This window comes from Saccopteryx leptura, chromosome 2, assembly GCF_036850995.1.
Source record: "Saccopteryx leptura isolate mSacLep1 chromosome 2, mSacLep1_pri_phased_curated, whole genome shotgun sequence".
NCBI classification, from domain to species: Eukaryota; Metazoa; Chordata; class Mammalia; order Chiroptera; family Emballonuridae; genus Saccopteryx; species Saccopteryx leptura.
This window is the reverse complement of record NC_089504.1, coordinates 266,441,133-266,467,485: the sequence shown is the minus strand read 5'-3', so window position 1 is coordinate 266,467,485 and position 26,353 is coordinate 266,441,133. Positions and strand designations below refer to the sequence as shown.

Sequence of the window (26,353 nt, the reverse complement as noted above, 5' to 3'; positions counted from 1 at the left end):
CTAAGAGCTTGGAGCAGGCCATTCAGGATATAACATTCAAGACTTGCCTAGTCAAAAATCCAACATAGCACTGAGACACCGGCAGCCTGGAAATGGTACTCTGAATGAGATAAGTCACCTTCTTCCTTTGGTAGGGTTTATCTATCAGTCACAGAAAATACTACCAATTAATGAACAAGCTCTTGATTTATGCCTGAGGATTCTTCAAGAAGCTCAAACTACCTCAGACAGTAGACTATTAACTCCCAGGAAGCCATGCTTCACAATCAAGTGAGATGGAGTGGGGGTGGCAGGGGATGGAGGGGTGCAGAGAACCAGGGGTTGAAGGATAAATTACTAGCCAAGAAAACATGATTATCTCTCAACCAGTGGAACCGAGTCAGTGCCGAAGTGGGAAGCTAGAACCTCGGGGTCCTTCTAGAAAAAAACTTTTAACAATGGATATAAGACCTCCCTACCAACCAAGGCCGTTTTTCTTTGTTATCTGCCTGAGTGGAGATTAGGTTGACAAGAGAAGCACCCGACTCTTCCTCGGGCGTCCGCTCAGCCAAGTGCTGAGTTTGCTGTCTTGGTTGTTTTTCCTAGTAGCCTTCCAGAGCCCTCTCTGAACCCAGTGTGCACAGCAGGAAGTGTGATGGAAGGTTCGTTTCAACGTCCCATTTATGACTGGTGAGTGTTAGTCCCAGCATTGGTTGAACGCAGATAAATCCACTCATCTGGCCTGTCGTCGCCACTACTTCTTATGTAGCAAAACAAAAACAGGTGATCCAGTCTAAGTTCATTTCCGTGTCTGATCAGTTGCATTTCCCAAACAGCCAACACAGAACATGTTCTCATGATCCTACCACCCAGCTCTGGAAGTGTGGAAAAGGGGAGAAAACTCCCAGATTGAGCGTCTTAGACTTAAACACCCTTCAGAAACATCACCTTCTCCCCGCAAGAGGGCTAATGTAGTCGAGGCCCATGTTACCCACGATTTGTTTTCTACCCTGGTACACCCCAAGTCTATCAAACTGGAAGGTTATTCTCATTAGGTAGAAGGCGAGCCAGGAGTAGAGAAGTGTAATGAACAAGTCACTTCCCCAAATAGTCCATACTGTTTTTAAAAAAATAAATAAATAAAGGTACTACATTAAATTTGTGGTGTGTCAGCCCCCCCTCAACATCTGAGTCAGAGCCTGCATGTATTTACTGAGGTTCCAGGTGACCAGGGTGTATCACTTTCAGAGTTGCTCCAATAGCTGAACTTATGGCTGTCTTCCAACCACACACAACATAATCGCTATCTATTTTAAAAACAATTTTCCTAGCCCACATGCGATGGAAGATACCTCCTACATAGGTCTTCAACTTCCTACTGGAAACAAAACATTTCTGTCTCACACCGCGCTTGTCATCTGTCAGGACTAATGCGTGTTTCTGTGTCTATATATTTACCTTTGACCATGCAACTCTCGGAGCAAAGAAAGCCACGCCAAATTTTACCACCGAGCCAATTAGGAGCTTTGGAAGAGGAATGAACAGGAGAACCCTTAAGCCCAGAGACTTCTTTACACAAACAGTAAAAAATAATAATAATAATAAAATCCCTCGGCAGAGGGAGCGGGCAGGGTGGATGGCAGAGGAAGGGCATTAAGCAGCCGACCAAAGGCAGCCTCGGTGGCTGCACTTCTCAAGCTGCCTGCAGAGAGGAGTGAAATCTCCTTGTTCAATAACCAAGCACTCTATGCCAGCCTCGCATGGGCACGAATAATAAACACACTGAGGTGGGCAAACAGATGCACCGAGACCAGCCACCCCCCTCAAAAGGTCAAAACTTCAGAAACCCCGGGGATCACCGCACCCTCAGACACATCCATCAGTCGCAGCGGGAGAAGGGACTTGGAGACTCAGCAAAAGATTCTCATTTTTTTTTTTTTCTTTCAAGCTCTGGCTTGCAAAGTACAGCGGCTACATGCACAGCTAGAGAGGTGCAGGAAGGCTGAGGGCGGCGGGGGCGCGGGTGGGGAGGGAGGGGTGTCTAACACCAGCCACCCAGGCCTCAATGTGACGAAAGCCGTCAGCAGCCCTAACCGCATCCCGGCCCCTCCGCCCCAGCGGGCAGACGCCCCCGGCAGCGCCGCCCAGCCCGACTTCCGTCCCTGGCAGCCCACCGGCCCCGCACGAGCAGCAGCCCCGGCCCGGGCCGCGCGCCGGCAGCGCCACAACCGCGGCTCCCATCCCTTCCGCGCGGCAGACACCCCGCAGGCCTCCCTCCCAGCCCACCCGGGCGTGCCGGGGAGCCGAGCCGGCGAGCAGCGCCACCAAGTCCCCCGCCCCGGGCTGGCGATGGCTCCCGCTTACCTTGGGCGCCCGCGGGGGGGCTGAAGGTGGCAAGCCTCCCGCCCCCCGCTCCTGGGCTCCGCGCCTCGTTTCTTCCTCCCTCCTCCTCCTCCTCCTCCTTCCCACCGTGCGCCCGGGGCTCCCCCTCCGCCCCGCGGCTGGGAAGACACGCCGAAAGCCCCGAAGCCCGGCCCGCGTGCGTGCCGGCGGGAGGCGGCGGCGCGCGGCCAGCTCGCCAGGAACTGAGCGCGGCGCGCGGCTCCCAACTCAAGTGTGAAAGAAGCGGCGGCCGCGGCGGCCGCGGCAAGGAACGTCCCCCCGGGAGTGGGCAGGGAGCGAGCGAGGGAGGGGACGGAGCGGGAGGGAGGGGACCTCCGCGCCCAGTCACTCACTCGAGGGGCGGGGGCAGCCAGACACTCCCCCACAGCCCGGCCCTCCCCGCGCTGGACTCCCGCGTGTCTCGCTCCCCTCCCCCGGGGAGTGGCCTGCGGAGGCCGCGAGGGCGCCGCGCACCGGAGGAGGGGACCTGGCGAGGGGGCGATCGGGGCTGCGACGGGCTGCAGGGAGGGAAAGAGGGCGAGGACGGGCGTGTGAGTGTTTGTTTGTGTTTGTGTGCGCGCGCGCCGCGGGGACAGCGGGAGGGGACAGCGCGGCGGGAAAGCTGCGTCCTGGGCCTGTCACCCGGCGGTGGCGGGGAAGCTGCGGGGAGGCTCCGTGGCCGGGAAGGCCCAGCTCTGCGGGAGACCCAGGCCAGCCAGTGTGCCCAGACGGAGGGAAAGCCGGGCATCCTCGGAGCGCCGCACAGCCCTGCGGGCCCTGCCCTGCCACCAAGCCGCCTCCACCCTGCCTTGGAGCCTTGGCGCCTGCAAGATGAATGAAGCTCGGCTCTAAGGGCACTGGATGGGAAGAGACTGGCGCATCCTGGGGCAGAGACATCCCTCTTCGCCTACCCCCGCCAACCCCGGCCTTTCCCGGCCTCTTAGGACTAAAGGGTGGAGGCTGCGCCTGTGGGGCACGTCTGGAATGGTTGGAGGGCCCAGATCTCTGGCCATCACTTTATCTGTGCCCTTTTTTTGTGGATCCTCAAGAGGTCAACCAATTTCCCACCCTTTGGGAAAAGATATTTTTCTCCTCTTCCCGGTCTTTTTGGGTGTTTCGCGTATGCACTTAATTGATCTTTCCGCGTTGACAGCGATTGGATGCCTTTGTGCGGCTTCCCCTCACTTAGCTGCTCCTGCATCGCCTTAAACACGGGAGGAATGTCAGACCACCAGGGTGAGGACATCCAAGACAGCAATAGGGCACAAGAGCCTCCTGGAGTCCCGCGGATTGCACACAAACCCAATCATATCTCACTTTTGGCCAAGATGAAGTTGGAAGATGGAATAGGACACATCAGAGCTGTGACAATGATGAGACACTTAATTTAGTTTAATGAAATGCGTTCATAGCCATCCACAATGGTTAGGAAGTTGGCCTTGAAAAAAAAAAAAAGATTTTCCAAGGGCCTCCCTTTTTCAGTTTTTAAGGCTGGTATCCCATTGTTTTTGAAACTGACTTGTATTCCATGTTTGAAACTATCCATATTCTAGCTCATTTTTCTCTTTGTAAAGCTTCCGGACGAGGGGTAGTAGTAAAGAAGGGAGGGTAGGCTGATTAAGATTCCAATCAGGGGCTACCAGGCACCATCTCTTACCTTAGGCAACTTGTTTCGTCTCTTTTAGCCTTTCTTTCTCGTCTATAAATGGTATTGATGATAGACTAGCTCCTAACTCATAAATTTGTTGTGAAAGTAAAAGGAAAGCAAAATGAGGTGGCAGTGTGTGTAAAACACTTTGCATAATGCCTGACACGTGGCAAGAACTCAATCAATATGAGCTGTTATTTCAGATATATAGTTTCACCCCAAATTTAGTAGACATTTTTCTCTTCCATTGCATTCTTTCTTTAAGTTAAGGGGGGAACTTGATCTACAGGGTTCATCCCAAATGTAGTCAGCCCTTTTCTGGGGTTTTAGGCCATGCCTAAAACCTTCTCCCATGGTAAAACGAGAGGAGTATAGGTCTAGATACAATCCTATAAAAGGATCTTGAAGGATAGGAAATTTTCATGTTTCCCCACCCGTCCCCTTCCATCATCTACATAGACCACCCCAAACAGACCCAGCTCTATAAATGTTGACCTGCGTTGTATTCTATCCTTTCAAGGATAGAATTTGGTGCTGGAATGCAGATTTCTTGCGGGCCCTGTGGGTTTTCTTTTGACTTGGCATCCTGAAAACTAACAGAAGGCCATAGAGCAAGCACTTTAAACATGTGTCAATTAAAGAGCATCCATACGATGCCCTTTTAAAGCAAGTTTTCAATTATTCAAAGTAAAACATGTTCATTGTACAATACAGTTGACCCTTGAACAACACAGGTTTGAACTGTGTGGGTCCACTTACACATGGAGTTTTTTTTGTTTGTTTTTTCAGTAAACACCGGTCCTGTTTTTGATGATCCGCAGTGGGAGTCCACAGAAGCAAAGGGCCAACTGTGTGCATTGATCTATGCTACTTTATAGGGAACTTGAGCATCCACAAATTTTAGTGTCCACATGGGTGCTAGAACCAATCCCTCATAGGTACCTAGGGACAACTAAGTTTCGGGGGTTGGGGAGTCAAAAGTTATATGTGGATTTTCTTATGAACAGGGTCAGCATCTCTAAACCCTGTGTTGGTCAAGGGTCGGCTGTATTTAGAAATTTCAGAAACTTAGGCAAGCATGAAGAAAATAAAAACCACCATAATTCTACCACTCAGAGAGAAGCACTCAATCAGTGCTTCAAGTCCTTTTCCTTCATTTATTTCACTATTATTCTATCGCCAAACATATATTAAGTACCTACTTAGGAACTAGACAAGTTCCCAGGGCTGACAACTGGTAGTATGTCAGTGTTGTTTGTTTCTCAGTAGAAACTTCTTCGAAGCAATATTGTATATGGTAGTCAGGATTTCGGGACAGTCTACAAAAAGTCCATAAAAGGAATCCTTTAGTTAAAGGACAGTGCTGATCAGGAACAATCCAGGTTATGTCAGGTTTGAAGCACTTACAATGTGGGGAGCCATCTTTAAGATATAGAAGACAAAAGAAGTTCATGACCCCTTAGAATGAAGAGTCATGAACTTAGGTCCCTTTTGCTTCTCAGTATACCCTCTTTGGTGCTGGAATTTCTGTAGAAACTAACTGATTTGATAAAGATTTAATGTGAAAACTCTTTGCTAATTTCACCTTTGAACCCGTAGGATGCCTTCCCAAATCTGGAAGAGCAGAGACTTCCATTACACACACACACACACACACACACACACACACACACACACACACACACACACTTTTGCACACAGCCATAGCAGAGGCAGTGAGATCATGAGGACTTCCAGCAAGGGCTGCGGAAGAGAAGGTAGGCAATGCACAGTGGGTGGGGAGGGGACAGACGGAATAGGGCACTGAGGTGCTGTAGAGACTCAGTGGCTGTGGGTGGACACCACAACCATGCAGCAGCAGCTGCCTGCAAATCTGTTTGGTCAGCATAAGCTAAATCTACTAGACATTTTGTCACAGAATAATCTCTCTAGTTATTCATAATTATTAAATGACTATAAACATATTTATATAGAAAGAAGGAAACATGGTTCCTCCTTCACAAGTAATAAAACCATCTCCCCTTTGCCCTTCTACTCTACCAGAATCTCTGAATTCCATAATTTCAAACACTCTAAATATAATTTTTAAAAAGTGGCATCTTTTTTTGAGCAGTAAAGTTTAATTTTAATTTTTAAAAGCATTACTATTATAATGAATTTTCTTTTATTTTTATAATTTAACTTATAAACACTTGGACCTACGGAGCCATTTATAACTCATAAGTTTTAATCTTCTGTTCTTCATTTTAAGTAGAATAGTATGGTTTGAAGTTGGCATCCCCCCAAAATTTGTATGTTGAAGCCCTAACCCCCAATGTGGATGGCATTAGGAAGTAGGGCCTTTGGGAGATGAAACTATGAAGGTGGAGTCCTCGTTATGAGAGTAGTACCCTTATAAGGAGAGAACAGGAAGCTCTCCCCAACCTCCCAGCTCTGACCTTCACTCTTTCCCTACGCCTTCCCCAGTATACAGCCATCTGCAAGGCAAGGAAAGGGTGCTCACTAGAACCCCACCAGACTGGCACCCTGATCTCAGACTTCCAGCCTCTGGAATGGTAAGAAATAAATATCTATCTGTGGTGTTTTGTTATAGCAGCCCAAGCTGACCGAGACAGACAGGCTCCCTCTACCACTGACTGTACAAAGTTAAGAGTCAAGTTAGTTAAAAGTAAAAAACAAGAGAATAGTCAGGTTTTTGGAGAAAAAAAAAGAGGTAAAGCTATACAAATAAAAATAGTAAAAGCTATATGCCTCAAATAATGTCTCATATCAAAACTATATGAATTCATTTTATGTGATTTATTTTAATGGGTTCCAATTAGGTCAATTTTTCTGAGTAATCAAGTTAAAAGTAGCTTTGGGAGGATTATTCAAAAACAGGTACTGAGATAAATACTGTGCTGAAATGTGCTATCTCAGCAACCCAGCACCGAGTTCTTGAATTTTTGGAGTATCTGTAGTCTTCCCCCCTGCTGAAATGACATAGCTTTACACTGTTAGAGACCCGCCACATCTTTTATGTTAGCCCCACCATCAAGATTTGAAATGAGATGTTTGTGTGCGTGTCTGAATCTTCTTCCTTTGGGGGTACCACAAAGCACACACAGGCAAAGCACCCAATAAAGCATCTTGGATTGAGGGTTGTTTATGTATGTTCCTTATAATGGTTATTCTAATGACACCACACAGCTCCTACTGAATGATGGGGGTGGGGGCGGCAAAATCAGAGCAGAAAGATTAAAGTCAGTGTTAACAACTTGCTAATGGTTCTAATTGGTGTCTCCATGATGTGTGAATTACTCTGTGTAACCTGCTTTTCTAGATCTGATAATAGTGGCTCGTATTTACTTCTATTTATTTCTTCCTAAGGGTTTCTCCTTAGGGTGTGTATTTTTCTTTTATCTCACTTTCCAAAATTGGATAGATAGAAGATGAAATCATGCAACATAGTTATTTGAAGCATGGAGTGTTAAGAAACTATAACCAAGGTGTGAGACTCATCAGGAGGTAAGAGAGAAGGATGGATGGAGAGGGAGAGGAACTCCAGACACATAGGTGGAGTTAGCTCACCCCCCAGGCTGTCTCTTCTTCCCTCTCTTTCTGGAGGTCATGCCTTGCCCAATTACCACTCTAGTGTGGGGAGCCCCTTTTCCCAGGTCACACAATAGCTCTGCCACTGTGGGTGTTACAGATGAAGTCACTAGGTGCTTACTGATAACGGCTAGAGTATTGTCCTGCTTCCAGCTTACATGTGCTAACAGTATTGTTATTTCACATGCTGGTCCTGTCTTTCCAATTGGTCATAAGCTCTGTGAGAACGAGAGGCTCTGCTGTTCCTACAAGCTCAGGCCAGACGGCGGGGTCTCCTGCAGCCTTAGAGATGTAGTTAGTAATTAAGTTGCTATGAAGTTGCTATGTGGACTCCTCTTAGTAATAATGAAAAGCAAATATTGATATCCAGAAATTTCAGCAACTGTGGTACAGACAGAGGATGTGGCTGAAAGAAGAAAAAAGAAGCAATCTCGTGTGTGTTTGTGTGTGTGTGTACATGCATGTGAAAGAGAGAGATAGAGAAAGAGAACAAACAAAATCATTATTTTCACCTCTATCTCAACTTCCACCTCTTTGAACACAGCCTTTTTTTCGACTCCCTTTCAGAAAGTGAAACAATATGAGGCGTAAAGTTGCAGCTCCCTTCACCATATTGAAGCAAGAACCTTTAAACAACTAATAAGTCATTGTCATTGCACTACAGTTTACAAAGCCATCCTGGTTTTGATATTATGGACTGATTTCAGATACAGTTATTGAGAATGCAGATTTTTTTTAATCTTGTCATTCCATTCTGTTGCATACCCATCACCCAAATAATTTTCTTTGTGCCCCTCCCCCACCTTCCCTCTTCCCCCCTTCCCTCCCCCTGTCCCCCCTAAACCACCACACTCTTGTCCATGTCTCTTAGGCTCGTTTTTATGTCCCACCAATGTATGGAATCCTGCAGTTCTTGTTTTTTTCTGATTTACTTATTTCACTCCGTATAATGTTATCAGGATCCCAACATTTTGTTGTAAGTGATCCTAATGTCATCATTTCTTATGGCTGAATAATATACTATGGTGTATATGTGCCACATCTTTTTTATCCAGTCCCCTATTTTTTTTACAGTGCTTAAAGCCTTTAAGCAAACTCTTGGCCAATACAGCAAGAATCCATAAAAGAATAGTGTCCTTAACATGTTCACCAAATCCAAGTTGGCCTCAACACCATGCCAAATCCCTGAAAAATGCAACCCAACCCCAGTTCAGTCTGTTATGAGCTGTCACAAGGAGCAGGAGTCCAGGAAAAGTCCACATCCAGGAAAAGTCCACATGGCACTGGAATTGTTGTCACAATTCTATACTTTGCAGCTCATGTCCAAGTCCCAAAGACCACTGCTTCTAGCTGGTAATGATTCAGGTAGACTGGAAAAGCCATCTGCAGCATGTGTGGAGATGGAGCTTCTGTTCTCCTCTGCCTGGAGAGATGAGACCAGGTTGCTTTTCCCTGGAGCTCTGTGACTGTGGCTTGGTAAAGAGAACCTTGGGATATACTAAGCTGGGTGGCAAAGGTAGATTCATAATAGAAGTTGACAAAAGGGGGAGAGAGAGCTCTAAATTAGGAGTAGGTCCCAGCCTGAAATATAAGTGGGGCATTGAGGTAGGAGGAATAAAGGAAACACTATATATTAAACAAAGCAGCAGAAAATAGGACTATCAACACCCACAACAGAGATCTTCGAGGGAAGAATAAAAAACCTGACTATTCAGGCAAGACATAGTTAAGTGACCCTTGTGCAAATGAGATCAGTTTACCTGCTTCTTGGAAGAAATACCCTAGGCTCTTCCACAGTGTCGTAGATGGGGCCGACGGCCCTGGGCACCTTCAGCCTTCAGTGGCAAACCCCAGTTTTCTGGGCAAGGTTAGGTCATAGGTGGCTGGAGCAGGGCTGGAAGAGACTGAACCCTCCCTTAGAGGAGCGAGGGAGAAGCCTACCTTCCAGTGTCCCTGTTTCCTCACAGCAGAGGCATGTAAGCCTGGCAGGCTTTAGCTCAATGACCTTTCTTTCCACTATTGAAGCAGGGCCCAGATGGCATCCTATGAGACCCCCTTGGGGCATTGGAGCCTTTAAGGGTGTATCCTAAAAGATGGTAGTTCCCTGATCTCCTGATCTCTATTGGGCTTTTTCTTTTTTTCTTTTTTAAGTATTTATTTTTTTTAATTGTTATTTATTCATTTTAGAGAGGAAGGAGGGGGAAAGAGAGAGAGAGAGAGAGAGAGAGAGAGAGAGAGAGAGAGAAAGGGAGGGAGGAGCAGGAAGCATCAACTCCCATATATGCCTTGACCAGACAAGGGCAGGGTTTTGAACCGGCAACCTCAGTGTTCCCAGGTTGACACTTTAACCACTGCGCCACCAGAGGTCAGTCTATTGGGCTTTTTCTGCCTCTTGGTATCTTAAAGGCCATGCTCAGAAGATCTTGCTGAGGGGTTTGAGGACCCCCATCCGCCTATATAAATCTATTCCATAAATCTGGAGCTATTTGGAAAAAGACAAAACAGTGTTATTAGCTGGATCAAATAAAGAAGGTAGTAGTTTGCAGGAGAAAAAGATTTGGCGTCTCCTGTTCATCAGCATTTAAAAGAAATTAAAAAAAAATTTTTAAGTAAAAAGCATGATATGATAGACCCATAGGAGTTCCAGGATATGACTCCCCCCTTTTAAATTTTTTTAAATTGACCTTAAAATATTTGCTGGGTACACTTTAATAATACCTTGACTTTAAAGATTGTAAGAATGACAAAAGACAGTAAATGCTTTTGCTCCATATGCAGGAGCTTTGTCAGTTTAACCAGTTTAGGAAATCCAATAACAGAACAATGCATACAGACAATGAGCTATAACTTGCTTAGCAGCCTCTTCTCTTCTGACAGAGGTTACTATAAATCCAGAATATGTATCCACTGTAACGTGGACATAGGACTGTTTACCAAATGAAGGTATATGAGTAACATCCATTTGCCAAAGTTGTCCTGGTAGGGGTCCTTGAGGGTTAAGAGAATGCAGATTTTTGAGAGCTAATGGAGAATACAGCTATCATAGGGATATAAATGACCTGCTGGTTCCAGATCACCTGCTAAAGGGAGAAAGGAATGAATCGAGGAATTCCAAAATAAATGTTTCAAATAGTTTGGGGATGTTAGCCTGTAATCAGAAAGTTTTCTCAACTCCCCTCATGTTTTAACTGATTTAAGCCCCCCTAAAATGCTATGAAAGCATTGTTACAAATATCTCCATTTGCCAGATGCAAAATCTGAGGAACAGCAAGGTCGAGCTATTAGGGCAAAGCCAAGATTACCCAGCTAGTAAGTGACAGGCCCGGGACTCATTCTTAGACCTGGTACTTAGACTGCACCATACTGATGGTGACTACTGGGTATAGAAGAGAACAGTTTCATCTCCGGGAATCTTCTGAGTGCTAGGTAGCCTCAGTACACTTTCCACCTTCTCCACTGTAAACTCTCTCACCTGCAAGGGGCCAGGAAGGGATTAGCACTGGCAGACCACGGGACCTGCTGGGCACTCAGAAACCTCCAGTGGGTTCTCCTAGCCAGACGGCTGTTAACCAAGATCAGAGATTACAGAGCATTTCCATGCTTCTTCATTTGTTTAAGTAAATCAGTTCTGGGTGCTCAATAATTCTGTTGATGAAGGACAGCTTTACCTTCTGCAAAATGACCAATGCCAATGTAAGGAAACCATTAGCATAAACATTTATAATGCTTTGACCTTGAAATCACAGTTTTGTTTCCTCCGTCCTTCCTTGCTTGGTTCTGCAACCCCATTCCGGGCTCTGGTCCCTCTCTGCTAGACTTTTAACCGGTCACCATGACTCCCGGTTATCTGGTTGCACACTGCTTGTGCCAGAGTTTTTCTCTAAAACACTATTCCTGGTTGCAAGCCTTTAGCTCTTTGATCAGTCCAGAGTGAGGTCTAAATCTGTCCATCACGCACATGAAACCTTACAGAAGTTGGCCCCTGCTTACCTTTTTCAGACTGATCCCAGTTCCAGCATCTAACTGGATGGATGGCCCAGCTACCTGATTTGCTGGTTCCCATGTATATTCTACTGTTTTCCACCCCTTGCCGTGCACAGGCTTTTTCCTGTATGTGGACCACTCAACCCCCTACTCATTTCAAGAGCTTGCCTCTCAGCTGACCCTGCTCATTCTCTACCACTCCGTGGGCAAACCATCTTGACTTCTCTAGTGGGTGTGAAGTGGTAGCTCATTAGAGTTTTGAATTTCATTTCCCTAATGACTGAACTTGCTGAACATCTTTTCATGTGTTCTTCTGTTGAAGTTTGCTTATAATTGTGTATGGTGGCAGTTGCTGTGGCCAGCATTTGGTTAGCCTTCACATTTCCTATAATCTTTTGCTCAAAGCTTTGTAAATTGTGGGGCTCTAACTGTGTTTATTGCATGAATGAGTTACTTATTCCTGATATCGCCCACTACTTAGTGAACTGACCATAAGAAAGCAGGGAGAACAAAGGGAGTCCGGAGTAAAAAACAGAGTGAAAAAAAAATAATATGATTTCACTTTTCAGTTTGAAAAGTAAGGCCACTTTTGTTTTTTTATAGGAGAGAAATAAAACAGGTACAATTTTATATAATCTTGAAATTGGTAAGACTTATGTAAGCAGAAATCTTAAGTAAAAATATTGATATTTTTGAATGCATAAAACAATTGTATATCAGAAAAACATCATAAACCAAATTGAAAAGTAAATGACACAATAAAAAAAGGTCATTGAAAAAAGAATCTACACCTTTAAGGATCTTTCTGACTCCGACAAGCTCATCCAGCACTTCACTGGGGTACTATTTGCAATGTATTTGATAGATAAATGGTTAGGTCTTTAATAAGTAAAGAGTTCTATAAACCAACAAATAAAAGACATAACTTCAGTAAAAAAAAAAACTAGTCAATAATATAAGAAATATTTTTTAAAAGGGAAACATAAATTATTAATAAAATATATTTAAAAGTTTAATTTTACTGATAATTAAATTAAAAATATAATGCCATTTTTCTCCTTATCTAATTGACAAAGATTTTTTTCAAACTACTCTCTCAAGAGTTGACAAAGGTTAAGGGAAACAGGCACTCTCATATGCTATTGATAAAGTGATTTATCCATATATATCAAAAGCATTAGAAGTTTATATGCCCTTTGCCCTAGCAATTACTAGCCTCCTAGAAATTTATTACAGGAAATTACTCACAGATGTACATTAATATATACCATGTTAAGGAGTTTTTAATGATACAGGAAAATGTTTATGACTCATTAGACTAGAAAAGAGGATATCAAGTTGTATATATATCACGATCATAAATATGTTAAAATACATACCCATATGCTTTGAAAAATATTAAAATGCTAATTAGTGATTTCTATGGTAGGATTTGAAGTAATTGCTTTTTTTTTTTTTAGGTGAGGAGGAGAAATAGTGAAGGAGACTTCTATATGCACCCCAACTGGGATCCACCTGGCAATCGCATCTGGGGCCGATGCTTGTGTACCAAGCTCTTTTTAGCACCTGAGGCTAATGCTTGGACCAACTGAGCTATCTTCAGTGCCCGAGGCCATGCTTGAACCAATCAAGCCACTGGCTGCTGGAGAGGAATGAGGAGAGAAGCAGACGGTCACTTCTCCTGTGTGCCCTGACAGGGAAGTGAACCCCAGACATTTATCCGCTAGGCCAATGCTATATCCACTGAGCCACCGGCTGGGGCCAGTAATAGCTTTATAAAATGTATTTTCTTCATTTTCAAAGAACATGTTTTGCTTTTATAGTTAGAAAATAAAAGGTTATTGAAAAAAGAATCTACACCTTTAAGGATCTTTCTGCCTCCGACAAGCTCATCCGGCACTTCACCTCATGCTATAATTAATAGATTTTGGAGTTGCTCTTGCTGTTTACATAGAGTTTTCAGAGTACAGTCATACAAATAATTCTAGGATGGGACCACAGTATCTACGTGGACAGGTAAGACTCTGGTATTCTTAGGGCGAGAGATAGAGTGGCTATTTTAAGTCTTGGCTCTCCTGCAGGGAGTATTCTGCATGCTTTTCCTTGGTGGACTAGCAGCCTGTTAGATATGGGAGCAGGCTTCGCTGGCAGCCATGAGAATGCACTTGAGAGAAACTCCAACTGGAGAGAGCACAGCTGACCACGGGCCCCAGCGGCTGAGCTCTGGAACCCAATGCTGTGTCTGCGCAGAGCGTATGCCTTTCGGTGGCTGCGCCCAGCCGATGACCAAGTGCTGCAGGGATTCTGGCAGACCCATTCCTGAGAGACCAGGACCCCTCAGACTCCTGACTTAGCCTCAGGACTCTCTGCCTTTAGCTGAACCTTCCCCAGACTGCAGGGCTGCCCTCTCTCCTTCACTGTCGCTCACACGGCTCTCCTCACTTTCTCTGTGCCCCTGCCTATTTTTTCTCATACAAGCATTTTCCCTAATAAAACCCTTGCAGTTAATCCCTTTTTAGCAGTTGCTTTCTCAGAGGACCCAAGCAAACACAACTTCCCAGCAGTCTTGGAATCCTAAGCCTTGCTGCCTTCCCTCTCCCTGCTCCTCACAGATGGTCACCATCATTGTCACCAATGCATGGAACGGAGGCACAAGGGGAGGGGTCAGACCTGGATTAGCAGACAGACAGCTCATTGCAATTTCAGGCTCCGTGAGGCACTGAACGGATAGTGTTCACATTTGATCTATTCCGATCCATTTCTATTTCTATTAGTGTGCATATTTCACCTTAACTTCTTGGAGTTTGGGTAAATTTTTGCTGAACACACACACACATTCATCAATGAGGCCAATGCTATCCAATAGAAATACAGTGTGAATCACATATTTAATTTAAAATTTCCCAATGGCTACATTGGAAACTAAAAAGAAACAGTTGTAATTACTTTTAGATTATAATTAACCCAATATCAAAACATTATCATTTCAACATGTATCAATATAAAATTTACTAGTATGTACTTTACTTTTTCTTGTACTGTTTTTAAAATCCATTGTTTGTTTATTTTCATGGTACAGCTTGATTCAGACTCACTATGTTTTGGCTACATTGGATGGCACAGAACTAAACTATAAAGTGAGTTTTTTCCTTTTTTTGGATTGGAAGAGCAACCAGGACTGGGATGGGCATTTAGTAGGTGCTTTGTAAATATTTGCTAGTTGGTTATTGTTTCATAAACTGGGTCTCTTATTCAGGCGGCTACAAAGGGCCGGCAGTAACCTGAGTGGGGGGCAGACTGGGTGGAGACTGAGGTACATTGGGGTACCTCTAAACTCCAGGGGTGTACTGACATCGGCATCTGTAGAGGGGAGTCCTTGTGCTTTATCGAGAGACCAGAAATGTGGGTTTTTATGTGAAATCTCCCAATTTTTAATGTCAGCAATGAATTCAAATTTAAAATATGTCTGGGTCAGTGTTACCTCATGGAAGGCACATTTGTGATCAGCACTCTCCACTGTATATACCCCCTTTGAAGGTATACAAAATACAGTGCAAGCTAATTAGCTTTCACAAGAGAACTAAACAAAAAGAAATCATAAAAGCTGTCATTGCCTTTGTGTGTGGGGAGGAGAGGAAGAGATGGTGTCACATGTTCTTCAAAACTGGGGTTAGCCTGTTTCAGAAATATTAAAATCCTGTGGTTTCAGACCATAGCTGTCCATCTCTCTCTGTGCGCATGCCAATAGATAGACCTTTCTTAAACATTTCCCTGTAGAAATGTAGCTAGATGGGCACAACCCCTTTAAATGTTTTATGTCACCATTGCAAAATGAACTCGTGCAGCAAAAAAATGTTTATTTCAACATGATAATGTCAAAGTCCTCCCCGCTCTGAGCTACAAAAGAGTTGTGACCTTTTGTTGGCAGGAAATCACCTTGAAATGCACCGTGACAGCGCCACAATTGTAACCCACATCCCCAGAGTTTGCCTGAGGTTCAGAGCGGCCATCAAGCTGAGGCCTCAACCCTCCATGGTGCATTGTGTCTCCAGTGGGCGTGAGGAGGGAGCACATTGCAGGTGACAGTGACCATGGGCTTTGATACAGAATATGTGCTAGTTCTATTACCCAGTACCATAAGCATCCAGAGAGCCATCCTGTGGTGTCATCCAGGTTGACCACCACAGTCCTGTGGGTCGGGGACTCACTGCTGATTCTGTAGATCTGGGTTCCAAGGGAGTGGAGCTGCCATTTCTACTGGAATGCCTCTGAAGACAGATAAAACACAGACAGGCAAACTTCTGGGAGAACAGTGGGGACCAGTGTTCCGTGTACCTCTGGGACTGACCTGCTGTCACCCCTCTTGTGTCTTAAGCAGAAAAGACCATAAAGTTAGCCAGCAGAAGATTTAGGATTTAATTCCAGGGTTTTCTGGTTCCAGGATTGTGACTCTTTCATGATTCTCAGAGTGAAAAGTCAGCGGTCCCTGTCCTGCATGCACTGGCTTCAGGCTCACTGCTATGTCCCTCTGTTTTCCCATAGCCTCTGAGTTCTTTTAGATCTGCTTGGATTTGGCCATTGGACACTGGAGGTAGAATAGCAATGACAACACAGCTTATTGTGTATGGAGGCTTCCTGAGTCCAGGCACAGTGGTCAGGTTTGACCTACTTCATTTCTATTTAATCTTGGAAGCATCTCCATGAGGAAGGGGCTATTACTATACCCATGGAACAGACACAGAAGCATGTAAAAACTCAAGGCATTTAGGACCTTATTCAAAGTCACCAACCTAGTAAATGGCAAGTTAAATTTCAACCTGGGTTGTTTTTTGTTTTTGTTTTTGTTTTACATTTATTACCCCAGACCATCCCAAAAAGGATTTGAGGTTGGTATTGTCATCAGGGTTAAATAAAACATCGAATATACTTTTACAAGAAGAAAAGATTCTAGTGGAAAGTGAGGGAGTGTGGGAGGACCCAGGGCAGGCTCAACTACACTGTGCTACTGCGGAAGTGGACACATCTGGCTTGGTTCATTTAATTTAGGCTGTTAACTATAAATTAAGGTAATAGTTTACTGGGTTGTCAATGGTTGAGGTCATCAATCACTCCTCCCATTCCCATACTTGTCCAATCAGTTAGAACCTACCGTATTTTTCGCTCCATAAGATGCACCTGACCATAAGACACACACATAAGGAGGAAAATAAGAAAAAAAATATTCTGAATCAAATGGTGTGTTAAAATATTTAATAAAATACTGTATTTTTTGCTCCATAAGATGCACAGGCATTTTTCTCTCCACTTTTGGGGGGAAAGTGCATCTTACAGAGCGAAAAATACAGTAATCCCTTCAAATTTGTCCCTCTAATCTGCTCTTACCACTGTTCGTGTCTTTAAATCATGTCTTTTGAATATGGAGGTCACCCCTCTGTTCCTTTTTTCTCTATACTGTCACCGGAATCCTCTTGCTTTTACTTCCTAACTAAGTCTTCCTTTTCATTTCTTCTCTGCTTGTTCCAGCTCAGAGACCACCATCACCTGCCTGGATATTGTGGCTGTTTTACCTGTCTCCCTGAACCCTTGGCCTTGTCTCACTCAAATCCACCCTCCACACACCAACTGAAAAATATCAATTCTTTGTTTAAAGTTATTTACTGTTTTGTACATCAAAGGGCACTATTAAAAAAGTAAAAAAGCAACTCGTCATGGAAAAAAACATTTGCAAATCATATAAATGATAAGCAATTACAATCCAGAATATATAAAGAGCTCCTACAAGCCTACAACAGAAAAGCAGACAACTCAAAAAGAAGGCAAAGGATTTGAATAAACACTTCTTTAAAGAAGATGTACAACTAGCTCATAAACACATGAGGAGATGCTCAACCTCACTAATGGTTAGGGAAACGGACATCAAAACCACAATCAGGTACCATTTCATACAGATTAAGATGGCTGCTATAAAAAAACAACAACAGGCCCTGGCCGGTTGGCTCAGTGGTAGAGCGTTGGCCTGGTGTTCAGGAGTCCCGGGTTCGATTCCCAGGCAGGGCACCCAGGAGAAGCGCCCATCTGCTTCTCCACCCCTCCCCCTCTCCTTCCTCTCTGTCTCTCTCTTCCCCTCCCATAGCCAAGGCTCCATTGGAGCAAAGTTGGCCTGGGCACTGAGGATGGCTCCATGGCCTCTGCCTCAGGCACTAGAATGGCTCTGGTTGCAACAGAGCAACGCCCCGGATGGGCAGAGCATCACCCCCTGGTGGGCATGCTGGGTGGATCCCAGTCGGGCGCATGCGGGGAGTCTGTCTGCCTCCCTGTTTCCAACTTCAGAAAATACAAAAAAACAAAACAAAATAAAACAAAAAACAGAAAAATCCAAGGATATGGAGAAACTGGAACCCTTGTGCATTGCTGGAGGGGGGTGAAATAGCACAACTACTGTGAAAACAGTTTGATGGATTCTCACAAAGTTAAACATAGAATTATCATATGATCCAGCAACTCCACTTCTGGGGATATACCACAAAAATTAAAAGCGGGAACCCAGATACATACTTGTACACGAGTGCTCATAGTAGCATTATTCACAATAGCCAAATGGTAGAAACAACCCAAATGTCCATCAGCAGATGAATACAATTACAAAACATGGTATATGTGTGTGTGCGTGCATGTGTTTGTGTATAATTCAGCCTTAAAATGAAATGTTGATACATGCTACTAATGAATGAAACTTAAAAATGGGATGCTAAATAAACTGACACTAAAGGACAAATATTGCATGATTCCAGTTATGTGAGGTACCTAGAAAAGGAAAATTCATAGAGATAGGAAGTAGAACAGTAGTTGAAAGTAGAATATGGGCTTGGAGGTCAAGAAAATAGGGAATTAATGTTTAAGGAGAAGAGGTTATATTTGAGATAATGAAAAGTTCTGTAAGTGGGTAGTGGTGATGGTTATACAACATCGTTAATGTACTCAATGCCACTGAATTGTATGCTTAAAAATGGTTCAAACATGCCTGACCTGTGGTGGCCCAGTGGGATCAAGTGTCAGCCTGGAGTGCTGAGGTCACCAATTCAAAGCCCCGGTCTTGCCTGGTCAAGGCACATATGAGAGGCACCTGCCGCCGGTTGATGCCTCTCACTCCTTCCCCCCACCTTTCCTCCTCTCTTTTTCCTCTCTCTAGAATCAATAAATAAAATCTTTTTTAAAAGGTTAAAATGGTAAATTTTGTTATGTATACTTTACCACAATAAAAATAAATTATTTACTGTCAACAGGATCAAGTCCAGACTCCTTAGTTAGGCAGGCCAATCAAGCCTGTCCCCACCAGGTTCCTCTTCCAGGTGTCTCCCTATGATAAAGCACTTGAACGACATTCCTCCCCACTTCCTTCAAATCTCAACTCAGACCTCCTCCTCCAGGAAGTCCCGTCTCCTCTTGACTCCTCATACTTAACTCAGAACCCCTCTTATCTGTGCTTTCCATATCACTTAAATAGATAAACTTCTACTCATCCCTCCAGATGAAATTGTATTGTAGTCCCTTTCTGAAGTTCACCTTTCCTTTTCCAGGCAGGTGGCTTCACCCAGCATCCTGTTCCTGAATCTCCTAATGCTTTGTTCCCTTTGTGTGGCATTATCAGTTCACCCCTCTGTCTTTCCCGCTAGCTCGAGAGCTTCTCCAGGGAGATGACCACAGCCCTCGGCACAGGCAACGCAATGGAGTAAAAGGCCCACTCAGAAACCCCTGCTGGATGAACTAATATCTCTGAATGGCTACATCTAAAGTCCACTGCTTTTAAATATGGACATGGGAAGAGAAGGCTTGTGTTCTCTAGAGAAATAGAGGAAGAATTATCTGTATACTTTTCTCATGAAAGATATAGAAGGTCTTTTCTCAACACACAAGAAGTAAATTCTTTTTCTTTCTTTCTTTTTTTTTTTTTTTTTTTTTTTGTATTTTTCTGAAGCTGGAAATGGGGAGAGACAGTCAGACAGACTCCCGCATGCGCCCGACCGGGATCCACTCGGCACGCCCACCAGGGGGTGACGCTCTGCCCACCAGGGGGCGATGCTCTGCCTCTCCGGGGCATCACTCTGTTGCGACCAGAGCCACTCTAGCGCCTGGGGCAAAGGCCAAGGAGCCATCCCCAGCACCCGGGCCATCCTTGCTCCAATGGAGCCTTGGCTGCGGGAGGGGAAGAGAGAGACAGAGAGGAAGGAGAGGGGTGGAGAAGCAAATGGGCGCTTCTTCTATGTGCCCTGGCTGGGAATCGAACCGGGTCCCCCGCATGCCAGGCCGACGCTCCACCGCTGAGCCAACCGGCCAGGGCCTGAAGTAAATTCTTAAACACATCCATGATTTGTTTGATTTAAGTTTTGGTTGGTTGGTTCTCTGTTAGACCTAAGGATATATTAATACTAATACTATGAAGACCAGAAGTTGTCGTGCTTTCTAGCTTTAAGAAGAAGAAAAATACTAGGGAAAAAAGGAAAGAAACTTTAAATAACTTCCAGAAAATGTGATTCTTTAAGGAGGGCTATTTTGCTCAAATCATGTAACATACTGCTACTTAATGCCATTTCTTCACATTTTTATTCTGGTTTGTACTAGCCAATCTCTGCCCCCCCTCCTTTTTTTTTTGCCACCAACAGCACTGTGCAGTTTTATTAACCATTCAAGTACAGTAGCATCTGGTAAGATCGGGACAGAATTGGGATTTAAAAGTGAACAGATATTCAGCATCTAACAATTTGAAAGAATCCAACTACATACTCTTCACAAACATGTTTCCACAGAGCCAATACAGTACTAGCCATTGACCCAGTACACCAGGTGTACTGAAGTAGAAAAGATACAAGAAAAATAGCTACATTAAAAAGACTTCAACACTTTAGAAAAAGAGCAAAACACTTTGTTTCTCCCTTTTATCCCCTAAAACAACACCGTACAGTCTGGATCTACCTATGGTCCTACATCAGCTTCTAGAAGAATTGTCAGGAGGGCAAAAATAAAATGATACTGGCCAGTACAGTCTTTGGATATTTAGGAAGGGGAGGGGGAGAAAGTCAGTTCTCAGAACAAATTAGAAATTAGTCAGCTTCAGTTTCATCAGCAGGATCTTTGGACTCTGTTCTTCCGCACTTCTTCAATGTGCTTGTCCTTCTCTCGCAAGCGCTCCAGTTTGGCAGCCATTTTGCCTCTCGGTTCTCTTTGTTGGCTTCCATTTTGTGGGTCAGTTTCTCTTCTGCCATTTTACTGAAGTTGTTCTCCTCGATTGCTTTCTGAAGCACTTCTTTCTCATGCTCTCGTTTCTCAGCAAGCTGCTTCAAGACCTCAGCTTCATGGGACTTGCGTCTTTCTTCTGCAGCTTCTAACTTCTTCTGAATTTCCTCCAGGGAAAGATCCTTCTTCTTCGGAGGGGAAAGAGGGAATTCTGAAACAGATTCTTTTGATCGAGGGCTGAGAATCAGCTCAAAAGCCTGGCCTGAGGCACGCTTCTCCAGTTCTTTCACCTGGATATCAGAAGAAACCATGGTGAACAGAAGACTAGAGCCTGGCAAGATATCCTACACAATCCAATGGCAAGGAAAGCCCTGCTCAGTCCGTGCCGCCTGGCCACACTCCCCCCTCCCTTTTTTTAACATTAATCATTATATCATCGCTCACTACTGTCTTCAGTTGTCCCTACCAAAATCAAATGTTTACCTGTAGCCAAAGTCATTCTTAAACATTCATGAAAGTTTAATACAGAAAGAGAATAATAAGTATAGACTTTATATACCTATCACACCAGGTATGGCCCTCTCCATACCACTTATGCCATCTGTATTAGTTTGCTAGGGCTGCTGTAACAACATTCCACCAGCAGAGTGGCTTAGACAACACGAATTTATTGTCTCACAGTTCTGTAGGCTAGAAGTCCAAGATAAAGGTGTTGGCAGGAAGAATCTGTCTAATACCTCTCCTCTAGGGTATGGTGCTTTGCTGCAATCTTTGGTTATGTAAGCTTCACCCTGATCTCTCCCTTTATCTTGACATGGTATCCTCCTTGATGTGTGTGTCTGTCTTCAAATTTCTTCTTTTTATAAGGACACCAGTCATATTAGATTAAGGGTCCACCCTATTTCAGTATGAGCTAATCTTGACTAATTATATCTGCAATGACCCTATATTCTGAGGTACTGGGGTTAGGACTTCAACATATAAATAGAGGGCACAATGCAACCTATAACTACAACTCATTTAGAAATATGTTGTCATTTCCATTTTACAGGGTATGAAATGAGACTCAGTGAGGTTAAGTAATAAACTCAAAGTAGAACAGCCAGTGAGTTGCAAAGCTGGGATTCGAAACATGATCTGCTTGATTCCAAACCCTACTCTCTTTTTATTATATGAGCAAAATATTTACAGTCTGTCTTATTTCTTCTAGGCTTAGTAAATATCTCTCAACATATTGAGTCTGCCCCTTTTTCCCTATTATATATATATATAATGACAGTTTCATTTAAAAATATTTACTGAATGCCTGTTATTACTATAAGTATTTCAGGTACTGGGTTTCAAGATGACTTGAAACATGAACCAGTTTCAAGGCTCTTAACACAATGGAAGAGACAGATATATAAGTAAGTCACTATTTCATAAGGAAATATTAAGTGTTAGGTAGAGATTAAAGCAACTCTGCTGAGGAGGGATTAATACGAATCAGTGGAATCCAGGCAATGATTTTTGTATCCTCACATATACAGCAAGAGACTACAGGAAGGACAGGTAACACACATGCTCTCCTCCTCGTGAGACTATTGGAGAAGTCCTATCCACTAGGAATTAATTTCTGAAGCACAATCAGCTTCCAAAAAGCCTAGTCTCACCCTTTCTCTCTGTTGAAGTCATTCAACCTCCATCAGTAAGAGCTGGTTCTTGAGACATTGAATCTTAGTGTGAAACTAAGTTCCTTCTCTGAGACAAATTGATGGAGGTTTCACGAGAAAAGAAGAGGACATTTCCTTTCTTGCCAGGCTCAACCTAAAGGTGATAAATCTGCCCTTTGCTGGGGAAATCCCACAAGAGGTTGAACAAAGCCAATAATTTCTTTACCCCAACTACCAAAGTCAGTCTACTGGATGGAATATTTCCAACAAGGGCGCTTCCTCAAAGCCATATTATATGCATTCCCTTACCTTTAAAGTCATCACAAAGACTAGTTACTATAGAACCTACATGACCTCATAGCCCTCTCAGAATGCACACATGTACACACACCTGAACATGTCAAGCTCTCAATGAGCAATGATAGAATTCTCTGAGATTCAAAAAAAAAATCTTCTTGCAGACATAAAAATATCTGTTCTAAAAAATTTGCAAGATCAGATCACTTAAGTTCTGAAACTTCCAGAGAGAATAAGCTTGAGAATCAGAGTAAGAGGTGGAGAGGGAGGACACTTCATATTTAAAAAGGAAGCTGCAGTAGTTTCAGATGTGGCAGAAAACTGCTACTTAGTACTTAGGTTTCTATCTCAAAAAATGGAGTCAAGTCTTTAAATTCTCTTTAATTTGCTATTTGCAAATAATTGGAGTTTATTTATGCAGCCATTCAATTGACAGTGATTGAACGTCAAGCAGTGAGAAGGTTTTGAGGCTCTCAGACTGATGGCTTTGGTAATGCCAATGGTAGATTAAAATGTCAGCAGTTGCATAGTAAGGCCCACCCTTTGTTGTGTCTGTACCTGAAGTGGATGGGACAACTGTACTGTTTTAGGTATAATATCAAAGTCAATGGTACACTCAAGTCTTCATGAAAAAGAATGGTATATATCAAGTACTCAGGGAGGAAGTACTCAGTAAGGAAGAAAACTAAGAAAGAAAGAAATCACTGGCAAAAGCAATGGAATTACCATGATTTATCTAAACCATCAAGATTTAACCCTTGGGGCTGAAGAAGAGGCCAACTCTCCCACCCCCATCAAAGAACATGGCTATCCGATTCCTGAACTAAATTAGAATCCCTATAGTGCAGAAGACAGGGCAGTTGGTGGTGGGAGGGAATGGATGTCAGGTAGGCAACCACAGGGACCACCACACAGGGTCACAAAGCAGAAGCACCTCCAGGAAATGACAAGTCCATTAAGGGAACCTCCTCTGATGACCACTGGACTTGACCCTGCTTCCCAGATGAGCTTCTCTTCCAGGAAGGTGACTTGCTGATCTTTAGGATAGCTGCTAAAGACAGACACACTGTGCTGTATATTCTGCGGGTTCATATTACACCACCTTGACCTGAAGCCAAATTATGCATAAGAGTTCTAAAATGGTTTATGGCTAGGGCAGGCTGGCTGATGTCATTTGTCAAATGTGGCACTCTAGAATTATCTTACCAATTGAAAACCATACAGAGTCTTTTCCACAGAATAGTTACAGGAAAATGTGTTTTTGAAACAAGAACGGAATACCCCACAGCTTACTCCTTCTGAAATACGGGAGTAATGGACCCAGCCCACTGCAGTAAAGGCAAGAGGAGTCAGGAAAGAGTGACCGGCAACCAAGTTTAAACTCAGTGAAAAAAGATACATTGGTGGTACTTTTTGAGTTGGTCCCTTTTTTTGTAAAACTGAAATTATGAGCCTCTTTGAAATGAAGAAGTTTGATTTTTATATGCAAATTACTCAAAGGTAGAAGAGACTATTTTAACATACTTTTAAAAATATCCTTAGTGAACCTCACATGGTGCTTTATATGTAGTGCTGACAAGCTATTGTTTGATTAATTGATTACAGTGAGATTTCTTCAAGAAATTATTGACACAAGAAGAAACTCCCAAGTATTGGGCATTGTAAAGCCAGTATCCACGGCCACCATTACAGCCGCCTGGCCCATGAAGGTTCGTATTGGATTCAGACAGACAGTAATGAAACAATGGAGCCAAAAACTGGTGGGCCATCATCTTCAATCCTAGCTTGCACCCAATGGGCACGTAAAAACACACACTGGGCTCCAAAACCTACTCATTCAGTGCTCACAAAGCTACTGACTTATCTGAGCTTCCTAGAATCAAAGGTTTCTAGCTCACTAGCCTTATTCACCTTTGTTCCCCATCTCCTTCCTTCTCTCTGCACAAACTCTGCACAAATTGGCCTCTCATTTAGCACTCCACCATCTTGGCTGCTTCTCCTGGCCTCGTCCACGTGGCCTCTCTCTGCTCTCCTCTCTGCTCTCTTCTCTAATGCTAATCTCAGGAACCAAGAGCACAAGCTCCCGGTCTGCCCCACTTTATAGTGCAGAAATCAAAACCTTTAATCCAATATACAAAATAGGGAAGTCTCTAATACAAAGTCACTTATCTGAGGCATGATGGGATTGCACCACCCCACATCAAAAAGGCTTAGTCCTAAAACCAAGCCCCAGGCTACAAGGATCCTGCCTGCCCACAGCCTTCCCCCAACACACATTAATATCACCTGGGCTATGGGCTTCCACATAGGCAGCGCCATCTTTAACAAAGTGAGCATAATATATTTTATCTGCCCAACAGGCACCTTGGCAATATTATTAGCACTAAATCTTTGCAGATGCAAAAGCACTCCCCTACGGAATGCAACGAAGGCTGCACATTGCATCACCCACAGGCCTTTCAACACCTATGCCTTGGGCCCACCCAGAATTTCTCATCTGGTCCATGCAGCATGGGGAGTGACAGGTTTAAAGCTCTCTGGGATTCTAATGCGAAGCAGAAGGTTGAACACCTGCATCACAATCAATCACCTGGAGAGTTTATTAAACGCCCAAGTTTAACTTCCTGACCCAGTAGGTCTGGGATGGGGCCCAATAATTTATGTTAATGAGTTTCTAGGAGATGCTGTTGCTGCTGGTGGAGGGGTGGGGGGCACCCTTTAAGAACCCCCCACTTTAGAGCAGGGTTCAGCAAACCCTAACCCCGTATAAGTTATAGGTCCAGATAGCTTATCTTGCAAAGGCCTATTTTTGTATAGTCTTCCAGCGAAGGATGGTGTTAGATTTTAAGGGAGTGTTAAAGAAGCAAAAACAAGATGACAACAACTACAAAACCACCAAAGAGTACGCAGCAGAGACTGAGTGACCTGCACAGCCTTGAAACAGTCAGTGTCTGGCCTTTTCACAGCAAGAGTTTGTTGACTGACTCCTGCTCCGGAGGGCCATGAGGTCTGACTGAGAAGTATAAGAACCTCAAAGAGAGAAACTCTGATGGGAGAAATTGTTCTGGAAGGCCTAGGGGAGACTACACACAGCTGAAAGATGATTAATCCTCTGCTTTGCGCCAGGAGGATGGTGTTAATTCCTTCATCCTGACAACTGTGCTGTTATCATCACTCCCATTATAGGTCAGGAAATTCAGGCTTAAGAGACATTAACTTACCAGAGTGTAAAGCTAGTAAGTGCTATGACTATGATGCAAAGATTTCTACCAACCAGTAACATTAACTATCTAAAAAAAAGCTTAGTATTCTGTTTAGAAATGATTAGATCTACCAGACAAGAGTCTAAAAATGAAACAAGCACTATAAATAGCTATTATTTCCCCCAGTGGTGCAATTCAAATCGTTATTGACTGGTTATGTTCCAGGCACTGTGCTACAAAAATACGTGAAATATTATCCCTGTCCTCAAGGAATTTACTAAGGAGAGAAACAGACAGGAGGTGAAACTCATACAGACTCCAGCAATGGCTTAGAGAACAGTGTGGTCAGGACGGGCCTCATGGAGCAGAGGCCCTTTGAGGATGCC

At 43.8% G+C, this 26,353-nt stretch overlaps 1 protein-coding gene and 1 pseudogene across 1 annotated transcript in view; both read right to left on the bottom strand.

Moving 5' to 3' along the window:
* C2H1orf21 (chromosome 2 C1orf21 homolog) overlaps positions 1-2,655 on the bottom strand; it is a 206,850-nt gene extending 204,195 nt beyond the window's left edge. Inside the window, exon 1 of the mRNA XM_066361712.1 lies at positions 2,344-2,655. The gene's annotated coding sequence lies outside the window, so the exon portion shown is untranslated. The remainder of the gene's footprint in view (positions 1-2,343) is intronic.
* Positions 2,656-20,682: 18,027 nt separating this feature from the next.
* On the bottom strand, positions 20,683-21,188 carry LOC136393422 (stathmin-like; annotated as a pseudogene).
* Positions 21,189-26,353: the final 5,165 nt, after the last annotated feature.